We start from the raw sequence: 20,694 nt of genomic DNA on the forward strand, positions 1-20,694 counted from the left end.
AATTTTAATTTCCATCTTAATTTATTTTGATTTTAATTGCAAACCAAATACACCCTAAATTCACTATTCCTCCTTAGCTTTCCGATTTTTGTTTATTTTGAAGAGACAAAAGGCCAAACCTCCACCTATATCTTCATTAAGATCAAGGTTTTGAAAATCAATACCGGTGACCATTTCAGTCACCGATCGATTCAGTATCGTACCGACATATGGTACACCGACATGCTGGTTATCAATGACCATTTCGATCACCAGCCAATTTGATACCGTACCGACACATGGTACACAGACATGCCGGCCGAACTAGCACGTCAAATTTTTTTATACTTTTTTTTGGGTAATGAGGTGTCCAATCAAATTTTTATGGATTATTTAATATTTTAAAGTCTAAATTGATATTTAATGGTATTCATTAATATTCGTATCACCTCGATACACTTTTAATCGTATGTGACACGAATCTAAGTATGACATTATATTATTTAGCATCCTAAATAATCAATATATGGACTCGATATCATTAGATCCTAAAATATTTAAATCAATTAAAAATATTTAAAAATATTCAATATGTACCAATCATCAGAATCTGATCGATCGTTGATATCCATAAATATCTGGATTATTTACATAGTCAGAAGGAATATCAGTCCATTCCTTTAGCCACAAATATTATAATCCTCCATACTCATTCCATAAAGTAAGTGCGCTGCATCATAACTCATCCTCAATCTCCCACTGAGGTTCTAGCTCTGAAAAGTATCATCTGGTTGATAGCTTGGTTGTGAAGGGACCATCCAAATATACCGACAGTAAATTTCAATCCATAAGCCGCTCCGGACTGCACAAGATAGAGCTACTAGAAGACGATGTCTCTGATGTATCATATCCATATCCATATCCGTAAGGATAATAGCTTATCTGTGGCTACGGATAAGAGGATCTAGAATACGAGGATGAACCTAATACATCTATAGATCCTACTCTACGTATGAAATCATCGGTAGCTACATCATATCCTGAATGACCTTATGAAGCCCATCGTCTGTATGAAATGGTATCATCACAAGCTCTACCAGCTCGTACACCGTGGTCCTTATCCTATGTGGCATGCATAAACTGAGACTCATCAGTGAATTGAAGACCACCAATTGGCTGCGTCTCCTATCCTCCGATCCCTTCATGATCACCAGATCCATAAGTAGCTGAAGAACTATCATCACTGCTCTGCCTGATGTCTGAATCTAAGTGAACCGAATGCTCTCTTTTTATTAGGACTGTGACTATCTTTTTTTTTTTTTTTTTATCTCTATGCATAGCAGCTGTCTGTCCTCTCGTCATGCCTTGCTATGGTTGTCTAGGCTGCGAGGATGGATGCTATGGTGTATCGGCTAGAGGCTAATGTGAAATGTTGCTACTTACCCATTGAGAGGCATCCACCCCAACCTCACAATCAACAAAACTGGTAGGTCATGGAGGTAATCCTAGCTCATCAAGCTATGACTTTTGCTACTGACTCATAATTCATCCGATCATAGGATTTTCATCTTCATCAACAAAATCACCCATGATCGAATCTGAGTACTTCAGCTGAACTTCCTCCTCAATGTATTTGAGCCTCAACCTCAAATTATAGTACGCATATACAAGATCATTGAGGTATTTCTATTTTAGACGATTCCTCTACTTGCTGTGGATAAGGATAAAGGTCGATCAGTTGCGCTCACATCCACTCAATGAAACCATCTGGGAGAGGATTTTAATGGCAAGATCCTTCTGATTTCATGTGGATCCACCAAAATGCACCCACTATTCAACTGCAAAATCATTGAAATTTAGTAAAATCAAAAAGAAGATTAAATATATCAATATGATAATAAATTTATTAATATGTACTTGGATTCATCTTTGATTTGCTTCTGATCGCTACATTACTTCCAAATGATTATGTACCATTCTTAAATATTTTATCTATAAAAAAATTATTTATTATAAATTTATAATGTCTTACTTATAGAAGATACAGCTAAATTAATAAATATCATTGAACTTAACTTACTTGTTCAAGACATAAAGCCGTGATGTCTGGATCAAGCTCCATCTTATCTATTACATTTCGTAGGATCGATAAAAGCTCTTCATCCATACTAATCTTAGGTATGAAGTACTAAAATCTCAGTTTCAGATAATAAGCTGTACATAGATTTTCATAATTAATTAAGTTTACTTATACAAATTTTAAAAGAGTTTTTGATTTGCTGCTTACCTGCTAAATGAAACTCCCTACCCATTTGATAGCCCCATCGATGATCGATGATCCTGATATATTCATTGGCATGCTATGGACCTACCATCTTGATTTATTCCTTTACCCTCTCCATCATATAATATTAGAAGCCCATCTGGGGATATCGCTCACCATCCACAGTCTGAGATACTTTATATAAAGGCTTGATAGCTACCACTATTTTCTCGACTCACTGTCAGAGTGACTGTCTCATCACTAAGCTCTCCACATAGCTCTCCTCAATGCCTGTCTTGGTATATCTGCTCTATTGCCACTCAGGACTGACAAACATCTGACGTAGATATACTTTCTTGTCAATCAAGCTATCAAGTGCTATATAATTAGTAACAAACTGTGTAACACCTGATCTCAATATATTATCCCTAGCAAATTGTCGCATCAATGATAGGACCTATATATGGTTGTACATGAATTTGGTGATGCTCTATGCTGACTCCACTACCTTCTGCACCCTATAAATCTTTTTAATATCTATCAACATCATATCGATACAATGTGCAGCATACGAGGTCCAAAAAATATACAATCGCTGATCCATCAATATCTCTCCTGCAGTCTTATAATATGGTCTATTATCTGTGATAACCTGCATGATATTTTGCTCTCCTATTTGATCAATCATCTCCTCCATCAATCTGAGGATATAGCTGGCATCGTGCACCTCAGCTGAAGCATCAACAAATTTATGAAAAAAATATTCTTCCATCATAATATATTAAAAAATTGATGATGCTTTATCTAGTAGGATCAGTCTAACCATCACACATCATAGTCAACCCATACACAGGTCACTTGCTCTGATATGCAGCAATCCATTTTTCAAGATCCATCTTATTTTGATCAAGAAGCTCACCATAGATATCTCTTAGTCCTGAAGGATCTACACCTACACCAGCAGCCTGTATAGATGAAATGGCAAAGTGATAATATGGGTTATCTACTATGTTCACTAGGATGTGATTGAAATAAAATCAAGATTCAATAGCTCACCATATATCCTTCTTTTTATCTTTCCTCAATATAGTATCAATCCTCTGTTGCTTAGAATCTTTGCTAGAAAATGCATGTAGATCCAAATCACGGATAGTGGCTCCTGTTGGAATCTCTTTAGAGAATTTCTTTCTACTGCCAAATGCTTACAATATGGATGCAAGATGGCTGGTGCTTCTACTGATGGGCTCTCTAACTAAGGATGTCCTCCTAAACCATGACTGAGACTCTACTACAGTATTTTCTGAGCCTGATTCACCCTCATAAGCTGACAGCCAAATCAAGCTTTATGCCTGGCTATCTCCTCTAGCTACCAATGATTATCCAAGCTTGCCTGAATGGCAATCTTGATTTGTGCCTACTCATCATGTAGAACAGATACTTCTGCTGACTCTTTGGAGTGATAAGAAGATGGTTTTGCTGCTCGATGATCCATCTCTATCTTCTTCATCAAATTTCTTTCTTTCACTGCTTTAAAATTAGTGAAATCTTTCTTCATTAACTGACAGACTTCTTATGGATACTTATGGTATATAGCTACATCCAGATAATCATTAGCTAAATATTTCTTCAACCATGTGACTTTTCCTTCCTTAAATTCTATGCTACACTATTTATATCTCTAATGATATTGATCTGAGAGCATCTCCCAATGCTCCCAACCAATATTACGTTCTGAATCTTTTTTCTTCCTTGATGGATCTGTTCTTAAAAATTGATAAACATATCACTTCAATAATTACATAAAAATAATATATTTTATTTATTTAATTTTTTAAATTATTTATTTATTATTTTATTATTTTTTTAAATAAAATATATTAAAAATTTAAAAATTATGAAAAAAATTTGATCTTAGATCTATGTAGAATTTTACCATGGATACTATATATAATTTTCTTAGATAGTGGACATGCATGAAATGCTATTTTTTTTTTTAAATTTAGGCCTAGGCTACTATGGATAAGATGTATTGAAACGTTGATAAATAGGCATCAAATTTATGTCAAAAGTAGTTTACAAGTTGTTAAATAATAATCTAATTTTATAGTTATTTTTTAAAATTTATTTTTTAATAATTTTTTATTTTAAAAAATATATTTTAATTTAAAAAATTATATACTTAATAAAAAATAATGATTTTAATGTCATTATATAGATCATTTATAGATCTATGACATATATTAAAATCATATCAAGAAAAATTTTTTTGACATGATTTTTTCTTATTTTTTTATTTTTCATAAATTTTTTTTAGAAAAAAGAAGAGAGGAAAGAGAGATAGAAAAGAGGAACATATCTTAAAGAGTTTTAATCTACATATTCCTGAAGTCTTTCTACTATTCTCGGTATTAGAGAGTGAGAAAAAGAGAGAGAGATTGAGAAACAGAGAAGAAGTTGAAAGACTTCTTCTCTATCTCAGAAAATAAGAAAGAAGCCAAAGAGATTGAGAAATAGAGAAGAAGTCTTTCGACTTCTTCTCTGTCTCAAAAAATAAGAAAGAAGCCGAATGAGCAGTTCGGCTTGCTAAATCTATATACCATCTGATCTGAAATGAAACCATTTGGTTCGGTGCCGAATCGGGTGGTTCTTATTTTTTTTTATTTTTTATTTTTTCATATTGGATGTCGAAAACCAAGGCCGAACTGACCTGGTTCTGCACCGATCCGGCTTGATATGCCTTGAACCCAGTGGTTTGATTCGATTTTCAAAACCCTAATCAAGACAATTAAGCAAAAATCATGAAGATCTTTCAAGATAACTAGAGAGGGTATATAAATATAATTACTTCTCATGCTTTTCCCAGAATGTCTAGTAGGAGATTGAAAAAAGTAGAAAGGCTTTAGTGGATGACTATTCTCATTGAGAGAAGTAATTGATGGCTTTGTGAAACATTGAATGTGGTGTGCTCTCTTTGTTGAGGAAAATTCTACTACTACACTCGAGCCAAATCAACTAAGATAAGGCCAAGTTCCATCAATAGAAGCAATCATTTTCCTCTAGCTTCAATCAGAACAAAAAATCAACTTTGGTTAGTAGAGGTTACTAAATAACTTTGAGAATGAGGGGTGACAGGTAACTCCAGATAGATTAGTAGGAAATTAGCAGTGTTGCACCTTCGAGTTTTTATTAGCTGCAGGCCTTTCTATTCATTTTGCCCAAGGTAGACTATGTTGCTCATAAAGAAGTTAATTCTCCTCAGGGACTTTCTACAAGAGCATGCTTGACTTGGAATAGCTGAATTTTGCCTCCATTTCCTTAATCCCTAAAATAGAAGGTTCACTCTCAAAAAGGAATTTTAGACCAATCAATCTACTAAATAGTCTCTACCAAATTGTCACCAAGATCCTTTCACAAAGACTTACAAAATTTCTTCCATTTCGTGTTGATGACTCCCAGCCGACCTTTTTGAAAGGGTGTAGTATCATCAAATGCTTTCTTAGTGCCCATGAGATGCTAACTTATTGTAAAATCCAGGGAGAAAGGAATATCGTAAATTGAACTTTGAAAAGGCATTTGATAAGTTGAATTGGGATTTCCTCCTAGATGTTCTCAGAGCTAGAAATTTTCCATTGAGATGGATTGGATAGATCTTATTGACCTCAGTCTTTATTACTCTTTTGTTAAATGGAAAGCTAGAAAGATGGATGAAATGTAAGTAGGGTTTAAGTTAGAGAGACCATCTATCACCATCATTGTTCATCTTACATATGGATTTCTTGTCTAAGCTCCTCAAGCAAGCCTCTTCTCTTAGGTTGATTGAAGGTATTAGGTGATAGGAGGATTTCCATGGTATTTTGTGCTTGTAGTTTGTTGATGACATCCTTCTATTTTGTGCTAAAAAAAAAAAAAAAGTGTGGTAGCTACTGATATAATTCTACTAGCTTTTGAAGGTGCCTCTAAATTGAGAATCAATTTTCACAAAAATTCTATTCTTTGTTTGAATATAGATGAGCAGGAATCGGCATTGTTTGCCTCCTGGATGAACTATAACCTGGGCACCCTATCGTTCTCATACCTAGGTCTACCACTACACCATAAAAAGTTACCTAAGTATTGCTTTCTTTGTCTTATTGAGAAGATAAACTCAAGGCTAGCATCCTAGAAAGGGCAACTCCTCTCTTAAGGACAAAGACTGACTTTGTTTAACTGTATGTTGACTGCATTGTCTTCATATTATATGTCAATTTTTAACAAGCCGGATAGTATAAGCAGAGCTTTCCCGTAGAAGGATATAAACAATGTTAGTGGGTTTTAATGTTTAGTCAACTGGATAGTATTTGCAAAACAAAGGAGTAGGATGGCTTGGGTGCGAAGAATTTTGCTAAGATGAATCAATCACTATTGGCAAAATATATTGGCTTAGAAGTTTCTGCATGATTCGAATAATCTCTAGTGGTTTTAGATTATTTGTGCTTACTACTCGAGGTGAAAGATTGGAATGAGAATAAAGAAAAATCTCAAGGGAATATCTACCATTTGGAAAGATGTTACCTCACAAAATTCAACATTTTGGGAAGAGAGGGTTCGTTAGGTTTTGGGAGGATGTTTGGGTTTGATGTGATTCCTCTTTGCTCTTGCTTTGAGGACCTTTATATAAGAGCCTTCAAACCAAATGTCACACCCCTGACCCAAGATTGCGAGCCAAAGATTCCGGCAATCACCGCATACTCATAGAGAACTTTTTCTATGAGCATGCAAGACACATCACGATATCATAAAGCAACAACGGAATAAAATTCAAATAATTAATATTCAATTTTATTTCAAATAACTAATTCAAATATCTTATAAAATAAAATTTTATGATCTTACATCAAATCTTAATAAATCTTAATCTAAAATAAAATAACAAAGTCTGCCTCTAGTTCACTCTCCTATATTGAATCTTCGAGTCGAACTAGATCTCTGAATCTATAAAAATAGTAAAAATATAAAATAATGATCTACATAATCTAGTAAACAATGATTGTCTTGACTAGATAATTCATATGATAATATGAGTTGTAAATATCAAAATATTTATCACTAATCAGTGCACAAACATAATCAAATTTATTTTCAAAATATGAGTTTAGTAATATCAGTATCTTTCAAATATTCATATATATAATCATATATCTGATTTAAAAAATTAATTATATTTAAAATCTGATTCAAAATAAATTTTACTCAACTCATCAATCTTTAATTATGAACTTACTTATATCCTGTGGTCAGATCAGAATGCTATACTTATATCCTGTGGTTATATCAGAATACCGCACTTATATCTTGTGGTTGGATCAGAATACCACACTTATACTCTGTGGCCAGGTCAAAAATAAAATCATGAGCTCAGAGTGGTAATGCATAATCCTTAATTGGTAGGGTTCAGAATATAGTCAATCTGAGAGTCCAAATCCGATTCATACCAAATTTTTTTTTTCAAAATAATACATATGTCATAATCAAATCGAAATAACATATATGATTTTAGATCAATAAATAGTATAGAAAATAATACTTCTAAATTTTATATCAATTTTTATTCAAAACATATTTTCATGAGATTCATAAATCACATATAAATCAATTAATAATCTATTTTATATTAAAAATAATATTATATAAACAAAAGATTTAGAGAAGGTAGATCATTACTTACCTCATGAGCAAAATTTATCGATCTATCTAATTAATTTTGAGAACCTCTCTCATAGTTCATCACCATTATATCGGAAGTCTGTACATCTGGTTGCATGAGAGTATAGACCCTTCCTTGGGCCCGAGGTTTCAAATTTTTATCTTTATTTTGTTTAGTGATTGGGGTGGACTGACTCTCAATTCTCTATGGGCACTCAACTATTTTGTGACCTATCTTACCATATTTAAAACAAGCATCGATTATCCAATGGCATTCACTATCAGCATGAGCTTTACCACACCTAGAATATCTGACACTATCAAATGCCCCAGAGTTGTCACTTGTTGATCTCTTATTCGAACCCCTAATACTTTTATTATTCTATCCTTGAGAATCATTCGATCTATTTCTTTTCTTTTGATTTCTTTTTCCTTCTACACGTTCTTCATTGACTTCTCTTTCAATTATTAATGCTTTATTTACCATATGGCACTACTTGTTTCCTAATTTCTATCCTCAATCTCATCCCGAATTTATAAACTCATTCTCGCTCACTATCCACCAATTTTGGAGCAAATTTAGCCAGCTCTATAAACTTCGCTTCGTATTCTATCACACTCATATTCCTTTGCTTTAAATAAATAAACTCTTATTTCTTCTGTATCCTTATGCTCCAAAGAAAATATTGACTATAGAATGCAATTCAAACTCTCTCCCAGGTGAGTAGTTCCGCATCTTGTTCGTATTTTTACTATAGTCGCTACCATCAGTTGAATGCTTCTTCTTGTAGTAGATAGGCTACATGTCGAATCTTTTTATCATCGCGGCACTCCTAGATGGCAAATGCTTTCTCCATCTCCATTATCTAATTGTCAGTTTTTAAAGATTCAGTAGTCTCCTTGAAGGTTGGTGGAGCTATTTTTTTGAATTATGTGACATTGTTTCGCTATATCATCTGCTCTCCATGACCATGCTGTTGTAGCAGATGCAGATGTTGTGGTATATCTCGGTGTGTTTGTTGCTATTCAAGCAATTGCTACTGCCTCTATATCATCCTAACTAGGGTTTGCATTAATCAAGCTATGTCCGATTCGTGATGTGCTATCAGAGTAATTTCGACAAGATCAACGACTTTCTCCTGCTGAGGGATGCCACTAATCAGTTGGAGAATATCACCCTCCTATTGATTTAATGTCTATCCAACAGCACCTAGAGCAACCCTCTTTATCTGATGTGGAGCCATCTTAACAAGCTTTTAAAATTTTTTTTAAAAATTTAATATCCAAAAATATTTAATCATGCTTATTTTTGAATTAAAATTCTAAATTCTCATAGGACTGACTATTCGACAATTAACGATCAAGATCCCTTTACCAAGATCAGTCAAAGTCATTAGAGGATCTTTCTAAAAATCCAAAAAAATCTTTAAAGAGACACGATCTAGAGAGAGACTTTATAGAGAGAGAAATTAGGATTTTTTAAAAAAAAAAGTAGAGAGAGAAGGTGGAGAGAAAAAGTGGAAAGAGAGAGGAAGAAGAGAGGAGAGAGAAACTCTCTTCCCTTTTTCTTTCTTTCTTTTTCTTTTTCTTTTTTCTCTTTTCTTCTTTTTCACTCTCTTAGTTCCATGCTAAAATAGTGGATGATTTTTTCTCCTTCTATTTTTGGAATAGAGGAGCACTACCAATGTGGCTATAGTTGGCAGTGGCTGGGACTACGACAACGCAGCCCCAAAGAATCTCAACCCGACAGTTGGCAGTGACCATCAGTGCTGAAAAACCAACAAAAGAAGAATGGAAACTAGAAAAAAATAGGGATGGGTTTTCAGACCAATTTTTCAATGGTTCTTGACGGAATTTGGCCAGTGATGGTGAAGACCTAGGAAAATGAAATAAACAAAAAAAAAAATCCATACCTCATCTACGATGAGGATTTCAAGCCGACACAAAAAGGGCATTCGGAAGAAGATGGGGACTTTTTCCGATGATGTTCAATGATTAATCAATGGGGCTTTCATAAGGGACTTCATTTCTTTAAATAGATGCGGAGGGGGAGGAGTTAGACTCCCTCCCAGCCTTGTTTTTTGACTCCGAACAAAAGTCTCATCCTGAGAAGGGAAGAAGACTCCTAATGGAAGTCTTCTCCCTATTTTTCTCTTTTTTTTTGTGCTTTGTGATTGGTGCGGGTATTACACCAAACCTATCGATCTCTTCCCCATGGTGTTGGAGAAATCTTGCTTGGAATATACAATTAAGAGGATATTTTACTAGGCATGAAATGTGCCAATTGGAACTTTTGCTCAATGTTCTATCACCAATCAAACCTTTTGTATTGTGAACATGCCAATATGGAAGTTTGCTTCTCATAGTTTATTCTCCGTAAACTCCTTTTACAACTTTCTAAACTTTGGTGGCCTCAACGCCCTTTCTTAAAAATCATGTGGATGGTTGCAACTCTAGAGAAGGTGAAAGTTTTTTTGTGGTTAGCAGTGAGGAACAAATTATATACGAGAGAATTACTTGTGAAGAAGGCATAGAGTGTGAGCTCTTGCTATATTTTGCGTGGTTCAAGAGCTAAGTCATTCGACTACCTATTTTTTTTAGGAGAAATTAATGGCCTGTCCATTTGTGGATCAGAGTTTAATTTTTAAGCCCTGTTGACTCAACTTATAACTCTCAGTCTATTACAAATGGCATTTTAACTTTAAGTCTCTCAATAAGATCAAAATGCCCTCGAATTGAATCCCCCTATCTCTCCAAATTTTCATCTTTTTAGTTTCTTTCTTCTCGACAAATACCTCCACTCCAATGATCAATTACTGTACAATTTTACTCATGCTACCAGTGGCAAGTGCTATGGCGCTATTCTATGGCTTCTCTTCGATAGGAACGATGATTGAGATGGCGGATGCGTGTGGAGACAAAATCCGTCGGTAATGTTCTCTCTCTCTCTCTTCTTCCTTCTAACTTCTCTCTTTTTTCCCTCTTCTCTCTTCATGGATCTTAGCAATTTCAGTCGATGCATTATTGGAGCAGAGGTTCTATCTTCTCTCTTTCCCCCTCTCTTCTCTCTCTGTGGATTTTAGCAGTTTCAGTCGATGCATTATTGGAGCAGACATTGTCTTCTTTATGAATGAAACTATATGAATGCTCTTAGTTATGAATGGTTCTCTTACTTAGAGTAGGGGTTTTGTTACTTATGTATTAATTCTATAAATATAACCAGTTGGTTTAATCACATAAATGCTCATTGTTTGTTTTAAGTAACCAAATGAAAATACAGTTAGTTACATGAAAACTATCAAACAATTATTTCAGAAGAAAATATTGGAAAGAGTAATGCTACTAAAAATCTATCCAGAAAAAAGAAAAAAAAATCAAGTCCCACCAATTGTTTATCCTCTTTCCTAAAAATTTGAAACTTTTAAAAGCTTATAAATCTTATTTTAATGATACATCAATGATACACAATTTGAATTTTAGCCATGTTCATATGTAATCTAATTTTGTTAATCAAAATTAGCTTCTATGATAATGTAACCTAATATATATTGTTTGAATTTGCTTTGTAATACAGTGTTACGATAGCTAGTTCAAGGAGGGCCAAAGAATTTTGTATTAACCCAATGAATATGGTGAATGAAAGATGCTATTTCAGTCATTATATCGAGATCATGGACACACTTATAGAGTCCATGTCCGAAGAGCAGAAGACAAAGGTGGCTGTGACTCCATTTGTCCATTTTCTCTGGCCTCCATACATCAAGCAAAGTAGGCCATTATTAGATGTATTACTTTTCTTCTGGGATGATGAGAAGGAGGGCTTTAGGCTGAGTAGGACTATGGTTCCTTTTGTGGGGACTGACATTGCCCTTATCTTTGATTTGAGGGCTACAAGTGATGAGGTTGAATTGTATAAGAAGGAGAGTGTTCAGTCAGACCTCATCACCTGATTTTTTAATAAAAAGACTACTAGAGATTTAGTTAAAAATAAATTGGTGCCTCTTATTGGGAAGTTCAGATTACAAGATGTAAAAGACTTTACTAAGTATTGGGTTCTTTGTCTTTTTATAACTTTTTTTTTTCAACTGTACGCTACCATATTCTAAAGGCATTATGTCCATATCTTGATGATTTGGATCGTCTAGGATCATATAGTTGAGGTCTTGTGATTTTTTCTTTCCTTCGACAGTAGATCCCTAGCATAGCAGAGAGTGTGTGCATAAGAAATACGACTGGAAGAGGATCTACTGGCTATATGGATGGATGTACGGAGGCTCTAGTGGTAAGCTTGTCTGTGTTTACTCTAATTCAATTATTTAATAGTCAATCTAATATCATATCAGTTACTTTAATATGGTACATAATTAGTCTAGCATGATACATAATTAATATAGAATGGCACACAGCTAATTTGTTATGATACACAGTTAATATATATTGGTACACAATTAATGTATATTCATACAAAGTTAATGTATATTCATACATAGTTAATCTATTATGGTATACAATTAATCTATATTAATACACAGTTAATCTATATTACACAGTTAATCTATTATGGTACACAGTTAATCTATTATGGTATATAGTTAATCTATATAGATATACAGTTAATCTATATTGGCACACAGTTAATCTACATTGGTATACAATTAATATATATTGGTACACAGTTAATCCATATTGATACATAATTAATCTATTATGATGTATAGTTAATCCACTTGTCCCTTATGGTGTACCGTTAATCCATTTGCCCCCTATGGCATGTCGGGCCAAAAATAGCATGCCAACATCTCTTTTTCAAAGGAGATGATGCGGTGTTAAATTTAACCGTGTATCATATAAATTAACAGTGTTGAATTAACTATGTATGATTTTAATTTAACTGTGTACAGTATTCAATTAACTATGTACAGTATTCAATTAATTATATACAGGATTCAATTAACTGTGTGTAATATTCAATTAACTGTGTGCAGAATTTATTTAATTGTGCACAAAGTTCATTTAACTGTGTACAGTATCCAATTAACTATGTATCACGTTAGCTTAATTATATATGATATTAATTTAACTGAGTATAATATTTATATAACTATGTACGATATTAATTTAACTGCATACGATGTTTATTTAACTGTGTACCATGTTAGTTTAACTGTGCACCATATTTAGTTAACTATGTACCATACTAATTTAACTGTGTACCATATAAATTTAACTGTGTGCTATCTTAATAAAGTCTACAGATTACATGGTATAATGGCAATAAATTTAGTAAGGTAAAATACAAAATTTACTATGAGAAAAAAAAAATATAAGTTCACATAAAAAACAATTGAATAACTGAAAAAAGATACATATTATTTGGTTTTATAATTTCATAATAAATAACACTTTTGCAATATTCAACCATTCTGCTCCTTAGAAAAAAAATCCAATCCTATATGTTATTTAATAGCCTCATTACAAGTTCTTCTATTGTGTCCTTCTTTTTCGTATCGTCCTGATGTTATATTTCTTAATAAATCCATCTGTAAAACTCTTCTCTTCTTTCTAGGCCTATCAGGATGAGTCTTCGTAATAGGAGGTAAAATATGTATCTCATTTGATATACTTTAACTCAACTCAATATTAGAAATTGGATTGATATATTTTGCATATGCTGCTCTATATATGTCAGCTTTGAAACAGTTATCAGTGAAGTGATACAAAGATCTACCAGCCTTCTTAATGCATGCAATGCATGCTTACATAGCATTCAAAAGATTTGCCATTCGCCACAAGAGCAAGTGCATTCCTGTAGGTCAACCTTACATGAGTACTTTATATCCGTACATCGTAAATCATGATGCTCAATGTAAAGATGGATAACCTTCAGCCTTTTTCTGTACTTTTTGGCAATACCTTTTCTGGATGGGGCAAAGATGGGTTTGCATATTATAACCTCGAATCCATCGATCGTGCATCAATTCTATTATCTGGAGTCTTATATGATCAACCATCTGAGGAATGAGAAGATGCTGAGCCTTCAAAATCTAACTATTGAAACACTCTGTCATATTAGATGTCATGATACCCCAATGCAGACTTAAAAAGACTGTATTTGCCCAATGCTCTGACTTTGCATGCATCATAAAGTTACTTATGCTTGAAGCTGCTGCTATAAGTTTACTGATTAGTTTTTGAAAATTGTTCAAGTTTGGAGTATATGCAACAGCATTTAATAAATCAAGCAATCACTTCCTTTCAGTTACATGATAATGGACAAGCACTTGTATGTACAATAATGAAAGGATAACAATGACTTAGCAAACCCAAATATTTTGAAGATCTAACTTAAAAATTCAGAAGAATATGATGCATACCTGATTTTTATAATTATCTTTGACATGATGGATGTAATATGAGTGGTAGTTATCAATAAAGTATTTCGGCACTACTTTTATAAGTCCCTCATGTCTATCTGTCATAATGGTAAAATGATGCCCATGATAGTCAATGCAAGACTCTAAGGCTTCTTTCAATATCTGACAAAATCAGTCCTAATTATCATCATTTTCTATATCAACAATAGCATATACAATGAAAAACATATCATCAATTGCATCTATGTCCGTAGCACCAAATAGATATCTAAATCAATCTTCAATATTCGCACATTGCTATACTATCGGAGTTGGTCTGAAGAATGGCATCACAATATCATCGTATCCTTTCATAAGATACTGACCTTTCACCATAGATCTCCTTGATAACAACTTCTTTTCATGCCATACTTGATGATATGGCAATTCCATATCATATTCACGATGAATATTTTTTACGATATCAGCCGGCCTATATAAAAGCATATCTTGAAGTTTTTCCTTGACAATATTTGAAATCCAATTTTTTGAAGTCTTGGGATGATATCGATTTTGCAATCCTACTCTGCATGTATGTTCGTTGTTCATAGTTTTAATTGCAAACCCATCTTGATTCCCAAGGTGAGAAGCATGAATGCACTATCCACATCCATTATATGCACACTCCGCAATCATACGCACACAATCATTTTTGACAAACACAAAATCTCTATAATTTCCAATGCAAAACTTACGAATTGTAGCATGAAGGGTTTCAACATCCTTGAACTCTTGACCTACACCCTCTATGTAGCTCTTTCAAGCATCCAATGTATTTTTTTTGACTTGGATCGTCTTCAATTATAGCTTTTATTTTTTTGACAACTCGAATGAAATTACTCAAGCTAGCAAATGATGAAAAGTGATGTAAATCGACCATTTGATCATTTTTGCAACAACTTGTATGTTCAGTATCATGGATTGGACCACTAACCCTACAATATAAAAGAATTATTCTTTCATGATATTATCAATCAACTTTGAACTATTACATATATCATAAGTACTAAATTCATGCTACAATTATATATAAATGCACAAAACAACTAATTAAAAATAAAAAAAGATATATAATTTGTAATTAAATTTTGTATTATCTCATATTGATGATAGCTTTAGGAGATTCAGTCGAGGATACATAATAAGATACATCTCAGTTATCACAGCTTTTAACTTCCAATGTATTTCATACATATTCCTAACATCCTTATCCATGATGAACTTAACAAGCATTCTTGAATTATTAGGAATATAGAATTTGATTTCTATCATTGCAAAAAAGAGATGCTCCCATCTCTCCACTATTTTATTGACAATATAATCAAGAGTTGAGTCTTATGAAATTGAAATAATGTGACCCTCCACACCAAAAGAGCAGGCAGTCATAAAAATTAGATTTTCAATGTTCTTAGAATCCATGATTATTAGAAAGCTAGATGAGGTCATCTAAAATGATAGATGAGCTCCTTTAAATCACTTCGACAATAATAAAGAACAAAATCTCTGAAAAACTTGAATGAAATTTCATAAAACCTGATGTTTGTATCAAAATATTCTGACTTGAATATAATGAAAATTAGGGAGGCCAAAATAAGTAGAAAATCTCTCAAAAAGTGAATGTCCACATCAGAATATTCACACCTGAATTTTGACGAATTTGGAAGGATGAGGACGGACAAAAAATTTCTCAAAGAATGAGCTTCTACCATTTCTTCCAAAAAACAGAGGAACGTTTTGTAAAAGAATGGAATCAGGAACTTTCATAGTATGAAAGGATATTTTGGGTATTTTTTAAAGCCATCTCGCATCAAAACTATTGGATTATAGTAAGTAGGGACTGAGAGTTATAGTTTTGATCAACGGGAAGTTTTTATTAAAGTAGCATTAATCAGGGGATCGCTAATTAAATACCCATTTTTTTATGCCCGTTTGCTAAGATTTGTGGACCACCATCAAGTTGCAACTGTAACTCGGATAGTGGCCAATAAATTTCCATAACCTTTGGATTGAATGGAGAAGGAAGAACAAGCTCAGGTTGGATAAGAAGGTAGGGACCTTTGTTGGGAAACTTGGAGGGAGAGGAATGCTCAATTACTTCTAGATAGGAAGGGCTCTATTTATGCTATGGTTTAGAAAATCCTGCTCTCCTATCACAGCTGGAGCCATCTTTGCACCACCAAAATGGAAGACTCCAATTGGTGCCTTTGGAATAGACTGCTACCCTTGGTTCACCCTAGTGACACTTGAATATGAATGCGAAGCTTTTCTTTAGCCTTCTGTTCTTTGCCTCTTCTTAACTGGACAATGCTGTAACACTTGTAACTTACAATCTCTGTTAATTCCTGCAAACTTCTTTTAATAAATAGAGAATAGCTCTTTGCTACCCCATTTTCCATCAAAAAAAAAAAAGGAGAGAAGTTAATCTTTAGTCTCGAAGCAAATTAGAAACCTAGTACAATTGGCTTGAGATGATTGATCTTGATGTCTCTACTTCGTAGAATAATGCTTTTATTCACATATCACAAACTTAGAATTCTTCCAATCTTCTGGTCTAGCACTAGACCCTTAATTTAACCAAATGACCATATTGTCCTTTTGTTAACATAGAATTCTTACACCTACATGAGATAAAATCTCCTGTCTATATAACTTTTTTTTAAAGAGTAAATAGAAATTTCATAACTTAAGTCCTCATTAGTAGGGATGCATGGCTCGAGATAGTTAGACGTATATTCTCATATTGCTGCTAATCCATGAAAGCACACATGTGAATTAATACTTCTATGGGTTACCAACTAGTACACAAGCTCAAATAATTTATAGTGTGGAACCAATGCATATCCTATAAATGTACCTACCAACATGCATTAGGATAATAGAGATTTTTATAACTTAGAGCTATGGCAGGAAAAAAATTATTCTTATAGATCATATGTTTTTATTTTATAAAATTAATAAAATATTTTTTGCCACTATAGTAGTCACAGGTTTGGACTCAAGAATTAGGCATGGCATATTGCCCTCTAAGGTGCATTATTCTACAAGAAGATAGGTTTTATCAATGCAATGCATCTAATTGTGTGAGTCTTAACTCTATGTTAGAAGCTTCTACAAAGCCATAGTACCACTTCTAATTTAAGACTGTTCCCATTGCATTTGGGGCACAAGTTCATTGCTTGGACCATGTTGGCTTACCAATGTCAAGAATTGGGGATGTGCATAGATCACCTTCATTTTGGAGTAGGAAAAATATGATTTAGAATTATAGATAACTTACTCGAATTGTAAAATGAGCATGAGAGAACATATTCTGATATATATGGGAGCTCACAAATGACAAAAGGGTTAAGTATTTTCAAAGTTTGAGGCTAAGGTAAGCTAATTTTGACGATGAAGTGATTTTAAAGGAGGGAAGAATATAATAATTCAAGTTTTGGGCTAATGGGCCAGCCTAAAGAAGCCAGACCCATGGGTTACGTGTGGTTGGCATGTGTTGGAGGAGAAAAAGACTCCGATCAGGAGTCTTCTTCCCTCTTGATTCCATTGGACATCAAAAATTCTAGGGCTTGCCAAACTAGATTCCATCTATAAATAACTGACCTCCTCCTCCTTTGGACTCTACCCTAATTTCCTGAGGAATTCCCATTGATTTTCAAGCTTTTCTTTGCATTTTTCTTTAGATTGCCATTGAAAAAGATCATCAAATTTTCCTTTTTGACCTTGCCAAACTTAGGTAAGAAACCTAAGCCTATGTTTCTCTCTCTTTTATGAGCTCATGGCCATCCACCACCTTGCTTAGAGCTAGCAAGTCATCGGGAGGCTATAAATAGGGTATTCCCTATTTGTTCCTTACTTTGCCCACCACCACCCACTATGGCCGCTTTTGGGGTTGTCATCTCTCCACCATCTATTGTTGCTATAAGTCATGGTTCTTGGATTTCTATTACAGTGTTTGAGAAGAAAAGGAAAAAGGGATGGGTTTTCCTATTTTGAAGAAGAAGAAGAAGAGAAAATTGTCTCTCTTCTCTCTTCTCTCTTCTCTCTTGCCTCTCTACCTATTTCTATCTTTTCTCTCTTTGGTTAGATCAAGGGATTTGTAGAAGAGGGATTCAGGGGATGTGGTGGTAGACCCTCAATGAACCCTAGTGGATGGTTCTAGACAAATGATTTCTACTTTATGAATTTTATTATTAATATTGAATTTGGTTCTATATAGAAGAAAATCCTTTAGATAGGAGAACATCAATCAAGGTTCTTGACGCCCAAGTTTGTAACTCAAGATATGGGCTGGTATTTAGTATGTTAAGTTAACATCAGTAGAGATAAAAATCCTCATACTTGACTGCCAATAAATATTTGTTTATTTATTTGCAATGTTGGCTTTGGTATCATTGAATTTTCATCGATGAATTTGGCTTTGCACTAGATGATATTATTTTTATATAATTTTTTGGCATGAATATACTATGTGTCCACTATACATGTCTATCAATGGTTGATAATATGATTATATGGCCATGATATGCTTATCTTGAAATCAGAAAATATACTGATAAATTGGAGTTGATTTAATAAGAATAATATATAACAACCAGATGGATGAGAAATAGTTTGGACTAACTTCATCATATAGATAGCCTCCATGAGTTTATGCGTGAGATAGCCTCCATAGGCTTATATATGAGATAGCCATCATGGGCTTATATGAAGTAATTATGTTTACCAATCATTGGGTTATGATCTTAGTTACTCCAAAGCTAGAAAGTAAATTATTTCAAATCTGAAATGGTAGTAAAGAGAAATGGATAATAAGACACATGAGACCCATGCTAAATAAAAGGTTATACTTACTGATATATCATGATATATCACTTTTGATAAGATGAATATGTAATGTATGTCTATGCAGATATTTATCTATTTAATAGAGTTATACTTTATACTTGAAAAATGATTTCTTGATTTATATTTTCATTTTGATATTGCTTATTGCTATTTTTAAATTATATTATTATATTAGTGTGGATGTGCGGAGATCTTACTGGGTTGTAAAACTCACATCCCCTTCTTCTCCTTTCTTTTTCAAAGTTACAAGATGCTTCTACTTGACTATGGTTGGGATCATAGATGAAAGAATGAATACATAAAGCATCATTGATATCTATCAAAATTAGATGATTGAATTATGTAACTATATAAGTTTTGCTATTTATTATGAATTGAGATCATTATTGTTCATGGATATTGAGATTATAATAGATTTTCAGGTCTTGTATATTCTCTAGAGCTATCTTACGGACTGTGCGGCCATGTCGCATGACTGATCCAGATGTTGGTTCAGGGCATGACAGAGTGGTATCAAAGCCTAAAGTTATAATTATTTAAGATATGATAGATATAGCAGAAATAAGTTCAGCACTTAAGTTTACGATCATTAGATATTATGATAAAATATATGCATAATGTTTGGAATACGATGAAATCAAAAGGGCCAGATGATTTTTGTCTCTGATTTCAATAAGTGGTGTTAATCTAAGATGAGTGTAAGATGTTTTGACTAAGGAATATAATGTTATACTAGTAGGTTATATTGTACCATGTGTACCTATTCAATTATTAGTTAACTTGTGTTGCCCAGCTATGCAACCCAAGAGGGGGGGGTGAATTGGGTTTCTAAAAATTTTAAGCTCAACAAATTACTTATGAAAAGTTTTTGTTAAAAGCTTGATGAAAGAGAAGAAAGACTTTAAATCAAGATTAATTACCTAAAGCAAGAATGCAAGGATATAATAAAGAAATAAAGAGAAACAATAAAGCACACCACAAACACAAAGATTTATAGTGGTTCGGTGCCAACCTTGCACCTACATCCACTCTCCAAGCTCCTACTTGGGAATTTCAATCCACTATACTTGTATTCAACCCGAATACAAACGTCGGAAACTCCGACACTAGCTATCCCAAGCTAGTCCACTTATTTTTCGGGTACAAGCTAACCCAAAATACTCCGATTTCAGGTTCGGATCAACCTTTCCTTGTTTTGGAAATCCTCCAAAAATAAGAACAATTACTCACAAAGAGTAAGACAGTTTAGAGCACAAATAAGTACAAGAATAGCTCCTTAAATGAGCGAATATAACAATAAAAATACTTTACTCAAATGAAGAATCCCCTTTTGGATTTTCTCAAGGTGGATGAAAAGTTGAATAAACGCTTGAGAAGAAGATGAACTTTGATTGAAGACTTCTTGAAGGCTTTGAAAGATCTCTTGATCAAGGTTGAACAGTTGGCTTGAAAAATCCTCTCTTTGAATACTCTTGAATGCCCTTTTGAATACTCTTGCTTTTCTCTTTCACA

At 33.5% G+C, this 20,694-nt stretch overlaps 1 pseudogene; it reads right to left on the minus strand.

Annotated features, from left to right (window-relative positions):
* Positions 1-13,380: 13,380 nt before the first annotated feature.
* LOC140858039 (uncharacterized) lies at positions 13,381-14,403 on the minus strand (annotated as a pseudogene).
* Between the last annotated feature and the right edge of the window lie 6,291 nt (positions 14,404-20,694).

Source organism: Elaeis guineensis, chromosome 5, assembly GCF_000442705.2.
Source record: "Elaeis guineensis isolate ETL-2024a chromosome 5, EG11, whole genome shotgun sequence".
Lineage (NCBI taxonomy): Eukaryota > Viridiplantae > Streptophyta > Magnoliopsida > Arecales > Arecaceae > Elaeis > Elaeis guineensis.